Below are 17,786 nucleotides of genomic sequence, written 5' to 3'. Positions count from 1 at the left end.
CATCCCACTACTAGAACCCTACTGGCACATCTCTGTGTTAACTCTGAAATGAACTCTTTGCAAAGCAGTCTCGGTCTCTCTTGTTTTGTTTCATTGATGAAATGTCTTGGCGGTCTTGATACTCACCAATAAGAGACCTTTGTTTTCCTCTTGTTTGTTCAACTAAATTTGCATGTATTTTTTTGCCTCCAAAAAATGAACAATTAAAAAAAAAGACTGAATTTACAACTCAACATTAACCGCTTTCATTCAGATGATATTTTTTTATCTAACTTGATTGAGGGAACATTGAAACAGGGCTGAAATTGTATCTATTGTTCATTCATTCTTTTTGCAATGCAAGTTAACTCTTAATATCATATTTTGGTTATCTGTCTAATTGTTTCCCTTAAATAGAGGGGGAAAATTATATATAAGTGTATGTATATATATAGATATATATATATATATATATATATGTGTATATATATGTGTATATATATATATATGTATATATATATATATATATATATATATATATATGTGTATATATATGTGTATATATATATATATGTATATATATATATATATATATATATAATATTTATGTGTATATGTATATATATATATATATATATGTGTGTAAGTATATATATATATATGTATATATTTATCAGCAGATAAGATTATTATTATTAGCAAAATACCATGGGGTACTGAAATTCTGTATAATCTTGTAAAACCTACTATAATCAGATTTATTTGTGGTATGATGTACAAAAATGTTTGGGCTAGATTAATTGACTGTGTACTTAATGCCATTCATCTTATGAATAAAGAACCATTGCTTCTTTGTAAATGGTACGGAATTCTGTTTTGCTGTAAGTAAAAGATGCTGCTTAGAAAGTTCTGGAAAGGAAAAGTGTAAGTAGAGGGAGAGAGGAGCTTGGTGGGATGAAGGGGGAAACAGATTGACAGATCGAAGACATTTTTAAGACTCAAGACTATGCCTGTGACTTAAATGGCACCCTATTCCCTACGTAGTTCACTACATTTCACCAGAGCCCTATGGATCCTGGTCAAAATAAGTGCACTATATAGGGAATAGGATGCCAGTTCAGACAACCTATTATTGTTATTCGTCTCTATAGAGACACTCCAGATAATGTGGTGGAAGGGGAGAAAGGAGTGTGCAGCTGCTAGATAGAATATACCTTTTGTGTAGTTTCAATAAAACGCAACCGTATTTTATTCATAAGATCTGCCTCATTCAAGCTGGTGTACAAACTCTTAAGATTTTAACATCTGCTATGTATTATAGGAAATAAATGATTTTGAGAAGAAAAAAAAATTGAGAGTTTGGTTTACTCCATAATTTTTTCATAAAGTTTTTTAAAATTTTTATTTCTCCAAGCTTGAGTCTAAATGGTGTTGAAATATGCTCTCGTTTCTTATACAGCTGGGAATATGATTACAGGGTTTAGTCATTGTTGGACTGCATTGACATCAGTGGAGGCAGGTGGGAGGAGCAATATGATGATCGGCTCATTGCAATGGCTGGAATGGAATTAATGTAATCAAACACAAAAAAAATGGAAACATGTTTGACTCTGTTCCATTCATACCATCCCAGCCATTACAATGAGCCTGTCCTCCTATAGCTCCTCCTAGCAGCCTCCTCTGATTGACATGGTGTAGTATGAAAGTAAAAGAGTAGCTAAAGAGCAATACAACACAATCAACATTTCATGTGACAGGACTAGAACCTATTTGTCACATTAATGAATTATTTAAGCTCATATCTGCTTGAAACCTAAATTACAGGATCTGCAGTAGTTTCGAGAACAGTTTGTTCAGTTCAATTAATTCGATGTCCCAGTCACACAACCCCCTCAGGCGAGAAGTGATGAAAGTACACCACCTGGTGGGGAAACATGTCCTAGCCGCAACATGAAAATATTTATTTTTATATTCAAAAATTTATTGCAGCCTGGCCTGCTCATGTTTGTAGAATGTTTTTTAAAATGTTCTTTCTGGTTTTTTTGTTCAAAATGTGTAATCATATTTGCACAGACATATAATATATTATTTAAATGTCTGTATTTCAATAGAATTGTCCTCAGAAATATGCACCAAAAGGAAAAGTCTAGTGCTATCCAGGATCGTTTGAACCCTGCCCTAACCTTAAACCATTAGATTAGATAAACCACTTCAATTCAGTGACGTCAGAGTTGGGACGTCACAAGGATCCCGCATAGCAAGGACCAAAATAAAAATACTCTAACATCTGTTGTAAACTTGTCTTTCCTCCTGGTAAACATATGGAATGGTAATCGGAGACCAGTCAGAGGATACTTGGGTACAGGTGAAGATGGTTGATACAAAAGGTTACAATTAGCCTTCGGGGAATACAATGCAACTAGACATGTTTCATCAACACTATCAAAATCAACTCCAGTTTTGAAATATACACCATGAACGACAAGCAGGATAATGGAAGCGTCTCTGCTGTCCACCATGATATTCCTTGACGATAGCACGCCATCTTCTGTATAGGCCTGGTAGTGCCCCGTTAGGGTAGAAAAGCGTCCCGTTGTGCAGATGTCAATTCAACGTAATTTCATTAATTCAACCAGTATGCCCAGTGGGTTGATGCTTTTGGGATGAATAGAATAGAATTTAAAATACAAGGAGAGTAGACTAAAATAGATGTGATATTGCAATGAGTTCAAGTTTTTACTTTTTGAAACTTTGTCAATTATCACAGAATATGGTATTGTACAAATTAATCCTACCTACATTAGCAAGGAGATACAGAAAATAACTAATTTTAATATATTTTATATTTGTCTCTTCAAAGTAGCAACCCTTTGCCAAACAGCTTTGCACACTCTTGGCATTCTCTCAACCAGGAATGCATTTCAATTAACAAGTGTGCCTTGTTAAAAATTAATTTGTGGAATTTCTTTCCTTAATGCGTTTGAGCCAATCAGTTGTGTTGTGACAAGGTAGGGTAGGTATTCAGATAGCCCTATTTGGAAAAAGACCAAGTCCATATTATGGCAAGACTAGCTCAAATAAGCAAAGAGAAATGACAGTCAATCATTACTTTAGACATGAAGGTCAGTCAATCTAGAAAGTAAGAACTTTGAACGTTTCTCCAAGTGCAGTCGCAAAAACCATCAAGCGCTATGATGAAACTGGCTCTCATGAGAAAGGAAGACCCAGAGTTACCTCTGCTGCAGAGGATAAGTTCATTAGAGTTAACCGCCTCAGATTGCAGCCTAAATAAATGCTTCACGCAATTCAAGTAACAGACACATCTGAACATCAACTGTTCAGAGGAGACTGCATAAATCAGGCCTCAGAAGAAGAGACTTGCTTGGGCCAAGAAACACAAGCAATGAACATTAGACCGGTGGAAATCTGTCCTTTGGTCTGATGAGTCCAAATTTGAGATTTTTGGTTCCAACCGCCGTGTCTTTGTGAGACGCAGAGTAGGTGAACGAATGATCGCCTCATGTGTGAACACTACATGAAGCATGGAGGTGGTGTGATGGTGCTTTGCTGGTGACACTAGATGATTTTTTTGAATTCAAGGCACACTTAACCAGCATGGCTACCACAGCATTCTGCAGCAATACGCCATCCCATCTGGTTTGCGATTAGTGGGACTATCATTTGTTTTTCAACAGGACAATGACCCAACACACCTCTAGGCTATGTAAGGGTTATTTGACCAAGAAGGAGAGTGATGGAGTGCTGCATCAGATGACCTGGTCTCCACAATCACCTGACCTCAACCCAATTGAGATGGTTTGGGATGAATTGGACCACAGAGTGAATGAAAAGCAGCCAACAAGTGCTCAGCATATGTGGGAACTCCAGGTGAAGCTGGTTGAGAGAATGCCAGGAGTGTGCAAAGCTGTCAAGGCAAAGGGTGGCTACTTTGAAGTATCTCAAATATATTTTGATTTGTTTAACACTTTTTTGGTTACTACATGATTCTATGTGTGTTATTTCATAGTTTATTCTACAATGTAGAAAATAGTCAAAATAAAGAAAAACCCTTGTGACTGGTACTGTGTGTGTGTGTGTGTGTGTGTGTTGAAAAAATATATAAACTCAAAGTGTTGGTACCATGTTCCATGAGCTGAAATAAAAGTTCCCAGAAACTTTTCTCACAAATGTTTCTCACAAATTTGTTTAAATCCCAGTTAGTGAGCATTTCTCCTTCGCCAAGATAATCCACCTAACAGGCATGGCATATGAAGAAACTGATTAAACAGCATGATCATTACACAGGTGCACCTTGTGCTGGGGACAATAAGAGGCCACTAAAATGTGCAATTTTGTCACAACCCAATGCCACAGATGTGAGGGAGCGTGCAATTGTCATGACTGCAGAAATGTCCACCAGAGCGGTTGCCAGAGAATTCAATGTTTATTTCTCTACCATAAGCCACCTCCAATGTTATTTTAGAGAATTTGGCAGTACCTCCAACCGGCCTCACAACCGCAGACCACGCCAGCCCAGGACCTCCATATCAGGCTTCTTCACCTGCGGGATCATCCGAGACCAGCTACCCGGACGGACAGTTGATGAAACAGGAGTATTTCTGTCTGTAATAAAGCCCTTTTGTGGGGAAAAACTCATTCTGATTGGCTGAGACTGGCTCCCCAGTGGGGTGGTCCTGGGAAGGCATCAGCTCACCATGGCTGCTTCCCTGCCCAGTCATGTGAAATCCTTAGATTAGGGCAAAATTCATTTATTTTTATTGATTGATTTCCTTATATGAAATGTAACTCAGTAAAATCTTTGAAATTGTTGCATGTTGCATTTATATTTTTTTCAGTATAGTTGCACAACCAGATAAATCTTAAAAAGGCACAGTATTTATTTATTCGGAGTGGTACATGCAATAACACAGTCTTCATTTATAGGAGCCTTCCCACTATATAATTGATATGTCAAGTGATAAAATCCCAAGTTATCAATTCAGAGTTTATGAAAAAAACACTTGTCCTCATGAAAATGACAATTTATGAAATATTCTACGGCTGTAATGTCATCAAATAAAACCTTATATGGCACATTATTTACAACAATTCAAGGTGTTCAAAGTCATGCATTGAAAGGCTTGTGTCACTTAACATCCTTCCTCTTGGCAGGTCTCTATAGGTGACCAGAGGATTCTCTCTACCACATGAATGTGGCCATGCAGCCTATTTGTGGTTCACAATATCTGCAGTACGGATATGGAATGTGAGTGGAGGAAACCAGCCGTGCCCAACAAGGTGCAGTCAGTGGAGGACCTGTGCCTGGCTCAAAGACTACAACATCTTCTGTGGAAAAGGAACAGTCTCCGAGGCAGCTTCAGTGGAATGGCATGTCTCCTTGAACCTGAGCTAGAACAACCACTACCCTCCCTGCCATCCCTGTCTGTACCGGACATTGCCAAAAAACAAGGGCACCTGGGGCAATCTGACATGGCGCTGTCGGTGGAGCAGCTGGAGGCTATACGGCAGGCAATAGTTGGACAGCGCACCAACCCCAACTGGCACACCATGAGGAGAGGGAGGTTGACGGGCAGCAATTATGGAGCAGTGGTTAGGGCCAAGCGTGTTACTCGTTGCTCCTAAAAAGTGTCCTCTGATCACAGTCGTTGTATGGGGTGAGTCTGTAAAGTGGGGCACAGATAACGAAGAGGAGGGCATCAAGGCATTAAAAATGGCTACAGGGATGGATGTGCAAGAGTCAGGACTTTGCGTCACAGGGTCTGTGATCCTGGGTGCCTCACCTTATGGTCTAGTGGACACCACAGCAGTGGTGAGGTCAAGTGTCCCTATGGTGCAAGGGACCATACCATTGAAGAGGCTGTGAAGTCGAAGGACGGAGGGCTTACAGTCTCCATGAAGACCGTCCTCACTAGCACCAGGTCGAGTAAGGATGGTCAGCTCCACATTACATCAGCTCCACATCACTGGAAGGGACACCTGCTTCTTCGTTTTGTGGAACACTAAAGCCTCCCCATCCAGCGTGAAACTCTGACAGACTCATAGTACTCCTCCTGTCAGTACCTATTGTCAGGGAAGACAATGGTTCAAAAATATTCCACATACAGTGCATTTGGAAAGTATTCAGACCCCTGGACTTTTTACACATTTTGTTACATTACAGCCTCATTCTAAAATGGATTAAATAGATTCCCCCCTCATCAATCTACATAGGATACCCCATAATGACAAAGCAAAAATAGGTTTAGACATTTTTGCAAATTACAAATAAAAAAACTGAAATATCACATTTACATTAGTATTCAGACCCTTTACTCAGTACTTTGTTGAAGCACCTTTGGCAGCGATTACAGCCTCTTGGGTATGACGCTACAAGCTTTGCAAACCTGATTTGGGGAGTTTCTCCTGCGTTGTCTGGGCTGTGTGCTTAAGGTCGTTATCCTGTTGGAAGCTGAACCTTCGCCCCAGTCTGTCCTGAATGCTCTGGAGCCACTGAAAAACATCCCACAGCATGATGTGTCAGGTTTCTTCCAGACGTGACACTTGTCATTCTGGCCAAAGAGTTTAATCTTGGTTTCATTAGACCAGAGAATCTCGTTTCTCATGGTCAGAGTCCTTTGGATGCCTTTTGGAAAACTCCAATCGGGCTGTCATGTGCTTTTTACTGAGGAGCGGCTTCCGTCTGATTGGTGAAGTGCTGCAGAGATGTTTGTCCTTCTGGAAGGTTCTCCCATCTCCACAGAGGAACTCTGGATTTCTGTCAGAATGACCTTCGGATTCTCCGTCACCTCCCTGACCAAGGCCCTTCTCCCCCGATTGCGCAGTTGGTCGGGCGGCCAGCTCTAGGAAGAGTCTAGGTGGTTCCAAACTTCTTCCATCTAAGAAGCATGGAGGCCACTGTGTTCCTGGGAACCTAATGCTGCAGAAAGTTTTTGGTACCCTTCCCCAGATCTGTGCCTTGACACAATCATGTCTTGGATGATCAATGGAAATGGGATGCACCTTACAGTAGCTCAATTTCGAGTCTCATAGCAAAGGGTCTGAATACTTATGTAAATAAGGTATTTCTCTATTATTTTTAATACATTTGCAAACATTTCTAAAAACCAGTTCGCTTTGTCATTATGGGGTAGTGTGTGTAGATTGATGATGAAAAATAAATTATTTAATCCATTTTAGAATAACGCTGTAACTTAAAATTTGTAAAAAGTCAAGGTGTCTGAATACTTTTCGAATGCGCTGTAGTTCACACCCACCCTTTAGGCTCCCATAATAGGTTATAATACATTCAAGTTTTGCTTGTACAGTGCCTTGCGAAAGTATTTCGGCCCCCTTGAACTTTGCGACCTTTTGCCACATTTCAGGCTTCAAACATAAAGATATAAAACTGTATTTTTTTGTGAAGAATCAACAACAAGTGGGACACAATCATGAAGTGGAACGACATTTATTGGATATTTCAAACTTTTTTAACAAATCAAAAACTGAAAAATTGGGCGTGCAAAATTATTCAGCCCCCTTAAGTTAATACTTTGTAGCGCCACCTTTTGCTGCGATTACAGCTGTAAGTCGCTTGGGGTATGTCTCTATCAGTTTTGCACATCGAGAGACTGACATTTTTTCCCATTCCTCCTTGCAAAACAGCTCGAGCTCAGTGAGGTTGGATGGAGAGCATTTGTGAACAGCAGTTTTCAGTTCTTTCCACAGATTCTCGATTGGATTCAGGTCTGGACTTTGATTTGGCCATTCTAACACCTGGATATGTTTATTTTTGAACCATTCCATTGTAGATTTTGCTTTATGCTTTGGATCATTGTCTTGTTGGAAGACAAATCTCCGTCCCAGTCTCAGGTCTTTTGCAGACTCCATCAGGTTCTTTCAGAATTGTCCTGTATTTGGCTCCATCCATCTTCCCATCAATTTTAACCATCTTCTCTGTCCCTGCTGAAGAAAAGCAGGCCCAAACCATGATGCTGCCACCACCATGCTTGACAGTGGGGATGGTGTGTTCAGGGTGATGAGTTGTGTTGCTTTTACGCCAAACATAACATTTTGCATTGTTGCCAAAAAGTTCAATTTTGGTTTCATCTGACCAGAGCACCTTCTTCCACATGTTTGGTGTGTCTCCCAGGTGGCTTGTGGAAAACTTTAAACAACACTTTTTATGGATATCTTTAAGAAATGGCTTTCTTCTTGCCACTCTTCCATAAAGGCCAGATTTGTGCAATATACGACTGATTGTTGTACTATGGACAGAGTCTCCCACCTCAGCTGTAGATCTCTGCAGTTCGTCCAGAGTGATCATGGGCCTCTTGGCTGCATCTCTGATCAGTCTTCTCCTTGTATGAGCTGAAAGTTTAGAGGGACGGCCAGGTCTTGGTAGATTTGCAGTGGTCTGATACTCCTTCCATTTCAATATTATCGCTTGCACAGTGCTCCTTGGGATGTTTAAAGCTTGGGAAATCTTTTTGTATCCAAATCCGGCTTTAAACTTCTTCACAACAGTATCTCGGACCTGCCTGGTGTGTTCCTTGTTCTTCATGATACTCTCTGCGCTTTTAACGGACCTCTGAGACTATCACAGTGCAGGTGCATTTATACGGAGACTTGATTACACACAGGTGGATTGTATTTATCATCATTAGTCATTTAGGTCAACATTGGATGAAACACTGGGCGCTCACAAAAACAAATGTCCCAAACACGGGGACTAAAACAGTCCAGCAAAACCCACGAACAGGAAAAAACAGGAAAAAGCACGTTTGTCTCTAACATGCACAAATGTCACAAAAACAATCCCGCACAAAGAACAGGCGGGCCGGCTGGCTAATAAAGCCCAACTAATCACCACAATACATAACAGGTGTAACCAATAAACAGACAAGGAGGGGGAGGAAAGAGTCAGTGGCAGCTAGTAGGCCGGCGACGACACCTGCGGAGCACCACCAGAACGGGAAGGGGAGCCACCTTCGGTAGGAGTCGTGACAGTACCCCCCCCTGACACTAGCAGCGCGCCGACACCGGCCTCAAGGGCAAGGCGCAGAGCGATCCGGATGGAGGCGATGGAAATCCCTCAACGTTGACGGATCCAAAATGTCCCCAACCGGTACCCAGCACCTCTCCTCCGGACCGTACGCCTCCCAGTCCACGAGGTACTGCAGGCCCCTCACCCGGCGTCTCGAGTCCAGAATGGCCCGTATCGTGTACACCGGGGACCCCTCGATATCCAGAGGGGGAGGAGGGACCTCCGGCACCTCACCGTCCTGCAGGGGACCAGCTACCACCGGCCTGAGGAGAGACACATGAAACGAGGGTTTAATACGATAATATGGTAATCGATAACACACGCTGTTTATTCTCCTCAGGACTTTGAAGGGCCCTACACACTGCGGCCCCAGCTTCCGGCAGGGCAAGCGGAGGGGTAGGTTTCGGGTTGAGAGCCAGACCCTGTCCCCCGGTACAAACACGGGGGCCTCACTGCGGTGGCGGTCAGCACTCCTTTTCTGCCATCCACTGGCTAGTTGGAGGGATTCCTGGACGGCCCTCCAGGTCTCCTTGGTGCGCTGCACCCATTCCTCCACCGCAGGAGCCTCAGTCTGGCTCGGATGCCATGGTGCCAGGACCGGCTGGTACCCCAACACACACTGAAATGTGGACACGTTAGTAGAGGAGTGGCGTAGTGAGTTCTGGGCCATCTCAGCCCAGGGGATGTATCTCGCCCACTCCCCTGGCCGATCCTGGCAATATAACCACAGAAACCTACCCAACTCCTGGTTCACTCTCTCCACCTGCCCATTACTCTCGGGGTGATAACCAGAGGTCAGGCTGACCGAGACCCCCAGACACTCCATGAACGCCCTCCATACCCGGGACGTGAACTGGGGACCCAGATTAGAGACGATATCCTCCGGCACCCCGTAGTGACTGGGGTGTAGATCTGTGGGGGCTCATAAATTAAGGTTGTGGGAATAGAGTGGTGTAATTCCCAGAGACTCTGTATGTTGTTACAGGAGATAACTCGCAGCAGAGGTAGGACAGCTAACTGCACAATATAGGGACTATTATGAAGTTAAATGGAACATTACACATACCCAGATCATGGTGAAAGTAGCAGAGATAGTGTTGGCATTTCAGACATGATTGTCAACTTTCAAGAAACCTGTGACTCAAGAGTTTTATTAGGTTGGATATTATTCAAACGTCCCAATTTCAAACAGCCAGTGAACACTTGACAGATTCCATGCAGTAATTACCAACAGCAGTCTCTGTAGGGACAGCAATTGAACGAGGCTATAGTTATGGGCCATGTTAGTAGTAGTAGCAGGGGTTACTTTAATGGCATTGTTGGGATAACATTAATGAGGACTAGTGCCACATGGCTTGGTAGATGGTAACTGGGAGACTGATGGGAGAATTTGCAGCACACATGAGGCATATGAGGAGCAGGAGATAACCGAGGGCACGGGCTGAATTCTGGAAATTGTGTGTACATCAAGATACACCAGGCGGGGATGTTGGGACAGCGTTGGTCTGGTCCACACACAGTACTCCTTACAGCACCTTCTGCGGTAAAGACTGTCACGTCTCTCCGCGGTGGGTTCACACTTCTCACGTGAAGTAAGTTCCAGCTGCTTAATGGGTGAGCTTGAAGATGCCATGACAGAGGAAGCAGAGATAAAGAGAGAGAAAAAATACTAAATTCCACTGTAGACATGCAGATGGTTGGGTCTGGGAGCCACTTTAACCGCCATAGTTGGGTTGGTTGCTTAATTGGTTAATGTGTCATATAAAAGGACAGATGTTGGGGTAATGGTACTCTGGACAACATTCTGAAGGAATTGATGTGAAACGCAGTGTAGCGGTGATTAGGGCTACTCAACTTGCCTATCAGGTGACATGCCGGTCAGGTGGCAATGGAGGAGATGGGGAACAACGTGAAAATGACATGGCCTGGGTATGCCTCTCGGAACCTGTGGCCGGGAAGGGGAAGACTGGGTGAAAGCATGAGGAGGCTTTTTAGGGCTTTCATTTTTGCCAAACCCCGTAGAAAAGTATCCTGGAGGCATAGAGTCAGGCAAAGAGAGAGTGGGAATTGTCATGCTATCAGACTTTGGGTTTTAATGCAAATATAATTATGCATAGCTTACCACATTGTTAATACTGTTTTGTTTTGTGTTTCTCGTTGCTTTTAAAGTCTTGTGCTATCACTCTCTCAGGAACCAGAAGGAGAAAGTTGAAATGGAAGAAGTCAACGGCTCAGTGTTCTATGAGAAATGGAAATAAGATTGTGTATGGTGTGATCATAGAACAGAGGCCATAAGTCTCTGAGTTTGTAAACCTCACGGTGAATGTTAATCGCGTTTATTTGTTTGTGTTCATGTTTTATTATCATTGTTTGTCAATTTATAAGTCATTTTCAAGTTTATGTAATGTTGAACAGTATGATGTCAATTGTTCAAAAAGGGGGGACTGATAGGTTTGAATTTCCGAACTTTAAATGTTATTAATCATTAGTTGTAATAGAGGCCTGAAGGGTGCCATAGCCGAGAGGCTACACCAGAGGTTAATGGTTAAGCTTGGAATGTAGGGAAAGCGATCACATGTGACAGGCATTGATAAGGTGAGAGAGCCATGGATTAGTGATGAAGGGGGTTGAGGTCAAGTCACGTTAAAGGAGAAAGAAAAGATTACAGCCAGTAATCACTTAGTTTCCTGCCTAGCAATAAAGATACAATGTTTGTTCAGATGTGTATGAGGAGACTCAGCATTGGACAAAGGGTTAAATATCAGTGCTTGTGTGAATATTTCTTGGTCTAATGCAGCTGTATTGACCCTCTGGAAGAATAAACTTGGTTTGAGCTTTCATAGTGTCCGTAGAGTTTTTACTCTGATAATTAGAACCTAACAATATGCATGTCAATCTCTCATGGCTCAAATTAGAAGAACGATTGACTTCATCACTACTTATAAGAAGTGTTGACAAGCTGAATGTACCGAGCTGTTTGTTTAAACTATTAGCACACAGCTCGGACACCCATGCATACCCCACAAGATTTCTTCACAATCCCCAAGTACAGAGTATGGGAGGCGCACAGTACTACATAGACCCATGAGTACATGGAACTCCATTCCACATCACGTAACTGATGCAAGCAGTAGAATCAGATTTAAAAAAAACAGGTAAAAATACACCTTATGGAACAACGGGGACTGTGAAGAGACACACGCATACGCACACAAGCGCTAGCATATGCACTCTACACACACATACATAGTAATATTGTTGTATGGTGGTTTTATACATTTTGTACTGTAGATTTGTAGTGGAGTAATAATGTTACAGGATGTACCGTTTCATATTTTGTTTGTTATGTAATGTAAGTGCCTTAGGCAGCAGCTAATGGGGATCCCTAATAAATACAAAAACATCTAAAATCCTACATTGTGGATGGGACATTTGTGCTGGGATGGGGGAATTATCTGGTTGCTGAACTAAATGATCAGGACAGTCTAGAATACTATTTTCCCATAGAGGTGAAGTCTTGCAATGAGCTATACGACTGTACTTCTGATTCTATTTCAAGAGGAAAGTTAAAACCCTCAGCCATGAGGTCACTGAGGAGGACCAACAGTGATAGGGGGATCATCTGAAAGAGACTGATGTGTAGGGATGGAACATGTCCCCCGGGGCAGGGATATTTAGGCACATTCACTAGCATATCACCACCGCCTGTCAGGAAACCACTGTGAGATACGGTACAACTTTAGCTGTAAGGTAGGTACAGTCGGTGGTTATCTTGCACATTTTCATAAGCATCTAGCTAACCACATATCTTTGAACTAAACAAAATAGCTTGTTTGCAGCTAGCAAACAGGGTTTACCTTATCGCACATCTCCAGCGACGCCTCTCGCTTACAGAGGTTGGAAAACAATAAAATGCACTTGTGCTTATTGGGGTACTGGTTACAATCCATAGCACAGAGCCATACTTGCTTCTGATTGACGCAGAGACCTAAGTTAGCTACAAAAAGGCCAGGCTAATACATTTTTGGGGGTAATTAAAACATGCTAAGATAGCTAGCTAGGTCATTTGAAAAATGCTAAAACAAGAATACACACAATATCAATTATTTACATGAAAAACAAAAAAGCTATAATATATACTTACTACATGTCGATGAGTTTGTATGGAGAAATATGGAGGTTTTCCCCACACTCTGCCTTGAGCGATGACTTGCGACAGGATGTACAGTTCTGATAGCCACATTAACAGCTAACTAGGTTTCTTTTTTTTGTGTGTGTGTGTGTGGGGGGTAATTACAGGCAAATATATTACCTTGTCCAAGTGAGATCTGCGCATGATCAAAACGTCACACCAGGGTAAGCGTACGCAAAACACAGGCCTTATAAGAAGAAGTTCTAAAATCCCCTATGGAAAAATGCCATAAAAACTATTGGAACCATTTTTGTGTTTTATCGCTAGGTTTTATGGGTATTATGACTGATACTGTGGTACTCAATTGTGTATGCTAAGCCCCTCCCACAAATTTGAGTTGATTGAATGCAGGTGTATATGTGTTTGGGAAGAGAGGCAGTTTGGAGTGGAAAACAAGAGTAAATTGGCTAGATTTGATGCTTTTCACTTTTTTGCCTTGTTTTATAGTTTTAGTTTATGTCCTGATTTTAACCACTCTATTTATTCAAATAAATGATCCATTGGAGTAAAACTGTTCCTTACTTCAAGGTGCCCGCCTTGCCACAATCTGAAATAACACTAACTTTATCTTATTGTGCTCATGTAGGCATATTGAACTGTGCAATAGCTCCATTTCTAACTCAACAGTTACATTAGACAAAACGATATTTTAATAATTTGGATAAATCAATCTATGCTTAATTTGAATAAGTTTTAGAAGTAGAACCCAGATTATGAGGATTCTGTGTTATGCACTATAGCCCGTTACCATATATGTGATTGAATATTATCTGCTGTTGGCTTGTGTGGTTGTATGTGTTATGCAACATAGCTGACTTGAAACATTGTTAACAGTTTCAGGGCCTTTCTCATGATGGAAAAATACAGAATAACATGAAGACAGGAACTGTGCAATGAGTTGGGGGGCACATTCAGAACGTAGTGTTGCGAGAACAAACAGTCTGTCATGTTCTGATCATAGTTCTTGTGTGTTTTCCTTGTTTTAGTGTTGGTCAGGATGTGAGCTGGGTGGGCATTCTATGTTGTGTGTCTGGTTTGTCTATTTCTGTTTGGCCTGATATGGTTCTCAATCAGAGGGAGGTGTTAGTCATTGTCTCTGATTGGGAACCATATTTAGGTGTTGGGTTTTGTGGGTGGATGTTTCCTGTCTTTGTGTTTTATGCACCAGTTAGGACTGTTTCGGTTTTCACATTTATTGTTTTGTATTCTGTTCATGTTTGAGTTACCTTATTAAATTAACATGAACTCTAACCACGCTGCTTTTTGGTCCGCCTCTCCTTCCCAGGAAGAAAGCCATTAGTCTTTTGTTAGATAACAGGAGCTTGGTGCCTGATAACTGTATATTCTACACCGCTACAACAACTGACCGCTGAAGCGCTTAGGGGGCTGGGACCAGCCTCTGCGCCAACAATCAACGATAGGCTGGGTGAGACTAAACCACGCCCAGTCTCTACTCTGACAGGCCGGCTTGGAAGCAGGAACTACCTCTGTCAGAGTATATTTATAATATCTTTGTCAAGAACAAGTCAGTTCTTTGTTTGCCCTGCGAGGTGGGACAGAGCCCGTATTTCCGAAAATTGCATTTACCACTTATTGCTTATGTAATAAAAAATACATCGTATGCAATCGGTGACTCAATGTCATATTTATCCTGATACCAGATTCGAATTGATGCAACCCTAACAATATGCAGAATCTTTCCCCAGTGTTTTGTTCCATGCTGCTACTAGATGAGGTTGTTGTTTTAGCAGAGATCACTTTCTCCTCTACATCCAAGCTCTTTTTATTGCTCAGCCTGCCCTGGCTCTCATCTACAGCAACAGCACCTCCCACCGGTCATGTCTAGATGGGATCCAGCTTCTTTCTGTATTTTTTGCATTTTAGCTAACCCTAACTCCTTTCCTAACCTGCCATGTTTATTCCACTAATTTGCTGTGTAAATTCTCTTAAACCTGCTACGAAAGGTAAATTCTGACAAAAGATGGATCCCTTCGAGCCATGACCCTCCCAGTCCCAGCAAGGGAGCCCCTCATTGGGGGGGGGGATCCATCACCAATTGCCACGCAGCACCACCTCTCCATCACTTTAGTTTCCAAGGCAACGGGCAGGGCCTTTCTCCTGAAAGGCGCCGCATCATCATTATCATCCATGCAGGGTCGAGAGGAGAGGAAGCAGGAGCTATCAGCCCAGCAGTGGGTAACATCAAGCACCTCCTTCTCTTGCTTCATGTCGCGCTGCAGCACAGTCTCCATCAACACTCAGTAAAAGGAAAATGATGTGGATGCGAAAAGGGATATGGTAGGTAGGTGCTGGGTTTTCTGTGCTCTCCGTGTTTGACGTGTTGTGTTATGTGTTTTACAAGCAGGCAGTGAGGAGGGTGTGTGTGATCCTCTCAAGCAGGCTGATTTAATGGGCTGTTTGATGCTAACACCATTAGAATGAGAGAGGCAGCTTTGCTAAAGGGGCCAGGCGGCCTGCAGAGCTAAGGGTCTGCAGTCCGCATACACAAATGCCCCAGCCCTAGCCCCCAGCTGGGATGGACAATAGCTGGATCATTACCTCTTTTTACCAGCCATAGCCTGTAGCTATAAGCTGCTACCACAGTTAGCTGTTGCTCCTTTTATGGGATGTGATTGTCATGTTCTCTGTTCTCTCTAGGTCTAGGATGTGTCAGGTAGTTTCCCTTCCCTTTTGCATGAGCATGACTAAACAAAATGCCCAGTGAGCGTTAGTTAGTTAATACCCAGGCCACAAAATCCTTTCATCGCACCCTTTCCTCTCCTCCTACATTGCTGTTTTTTAATCCCACCCTGAAAGGGAAGAAAAAGGTTTGTCTGAATGTTTCTTCCCAGTAAATGCTGAGCAGGTGGGGAGGGCACGCCTTAATATCTTCTCCATAATGGCTTTGGCCTGGCTAGCCTCCCTCAGTGTCAGAAGTAGTGCACTAAATGGGGAACAGGGTGCCATTTGGGATGCGAACTGGACCTCCTTAACATCATCCATCATCCAACAACATCCAGCACAGCCACGAAATCTGTCCTTTTCATTATGACAGCATGGGATTAGTATGGGGCTTGGCTCAGTATCCTTGCTAGGCCTTTATGTTATTATTAGCCTAGCTAGCCTGTTGTGCCTTGGCCATGTGCTGCATGCAGTCTTTGTAATATGTTGTCCAATGTCCATGTTATGGCCTGGTACTGTATGTTATTATTAGCCTGTTGTGCCTACAGTATTAGCTGCAGTCTCTCGAGTTTCCTTATGTTACAGCCTGGTCCAGGACTGTATGATGTGTTTTGGAGGTGTGGTGTCAGATTCAGGAACCATTACTGGAGCATGTCCCCTGTGTCCTATTACCCACCTCCTTCCCCACCCCTGTTCACGACGGTGTGTGTGTGTGTTGGTGCTGTCTCAGGTGAGGAGGAGGATGAGATGCGGATTCTATCTCTCTCTCGCTCTCTCAACCCCAGAATCCTCTTTGAAGCTTTCTGTTATTATTGATGCTTTAGATCTCACAGGAAAAACACTCGGAGGTTGTTTGGAATGGAGTTCATTGAGCAGATTGGTTGAGGTTGGGCCTATTTATCTCATAAACGCAGCACTTGCCTTGAATCCTTGTATGAAATGTTTGTTGTTAAGTCTCCTTACTGGTATTAGCCGTTTCATGATTTGTTTCATAATGACTTCATACAACTGAATAAAATATATTTTACACATTTTGCTCTGTCATGCAATAGCTGCATGCTATTATCAGTTATAAGGGTAGTTTGTGTTCAATACTAAATGTTCCTGTACTGAGAACAGGTTATTGTATCCCTCTGTAACATATTTGTTGTTTTTCCTTTCGCACTGTATAGAGCAGTGCTCTACAACCCTGTTTCTGGAAAGCTACCCTCTAGGTTCACTCCTACCCTGTTCCTGGAAAGCTACTCCCTCCTCTAGGTTCACTCCTATCCTGTTCCTGGAAAGCTACTCCCTCCTCTAGGTTCACTCCTATCCTCTTCCTGGAAAGCTACTCCCTCCTCTAGGTTCACTCCTATCCTCTTCCTGGAAAGCTGCTCCCTCCTCTAGGTTCACTCCTATCCTCTTCCTGGAAAGCTGCTCCCTCCTCTAGGTTCACTCCTATCCTCTTCCTGGAAAGCTACTCCCTCCTCTAGGTTCACTCCTATCCTCTTCCTGGAAAGCTGCTCCCTCCTCTAGGTTCACTCCAACCCTGTTTCTGGAAAGCTACTCCCTCCTTTAGGTTCACTCCAACCCTGTTTCTGGAAAGCTACTCTCTCTAGGTTCACTCCTACCCTGTTTCTTGAAAGCTACTCTCTCTATGCTCACTCCAACCCTGTTTCTGGAAAGCTACTCCCTCTAGGTTCACTCCAACCCTGTTCCTGGAAAGCTACTCCCTCCTCTAGGTTCACTCCAACCCTGTTCCTGGAAAGCTACTCCCTCCTCTAGGTTCACTCCAACCCTGTTCCTGGAAAGCTACTCCCTCCTCTAGGTTCACTCCAACCCTGTTCCTGGAAAGCTACTCCCTCCTCTAGGTTCACTCCAACCCTGTTCCTGGAAAGCTACTCCCTCCTC

General features: G+C 42.8%; 1 protein-coding gene across 1 annotated transcript in view; it reads left to right on the top strand.

The window, feature by feature from the left end:
- The first annotated feature begins 15,354 nt into the window (after positions 1-15,354).
- Positions 15,355-17,786, top strand: part of LOC112256836 (A-kinase anchor protein 6-like) — a 234,614-nt gene continuing 232,182 nt past the window's right edge. The window contains exon 1 of the mRNA XM_024430376.2: positions 15,355-15,512. The gene's annotated coding sequence lies outside the window, so the exon portion shown is untranslated. The remainder of the gene's footprint in view (positions 15,513-17,786) is intronic.

Source organism: Oncorhynchus tshawytscha, linkage group LG08 (assembly GCF_018296145.1).
Source record: "Oncorhynchus tshawytscha isolate Ot180627B linkage group LG08, Otsh_v2.0, whole genome shotgun sequence".
NCBI lineage: Eukaryota > Metazoa > Chordata > Actinopteri > Salmoniformes > Salmonidae > Oncorhynchus > Oncorhynchus tshawytscha.
Note: the sequence above shows the minus strand (reverse complement) of the source record. Positions and strands in the feature narration are given on the sequence as shown.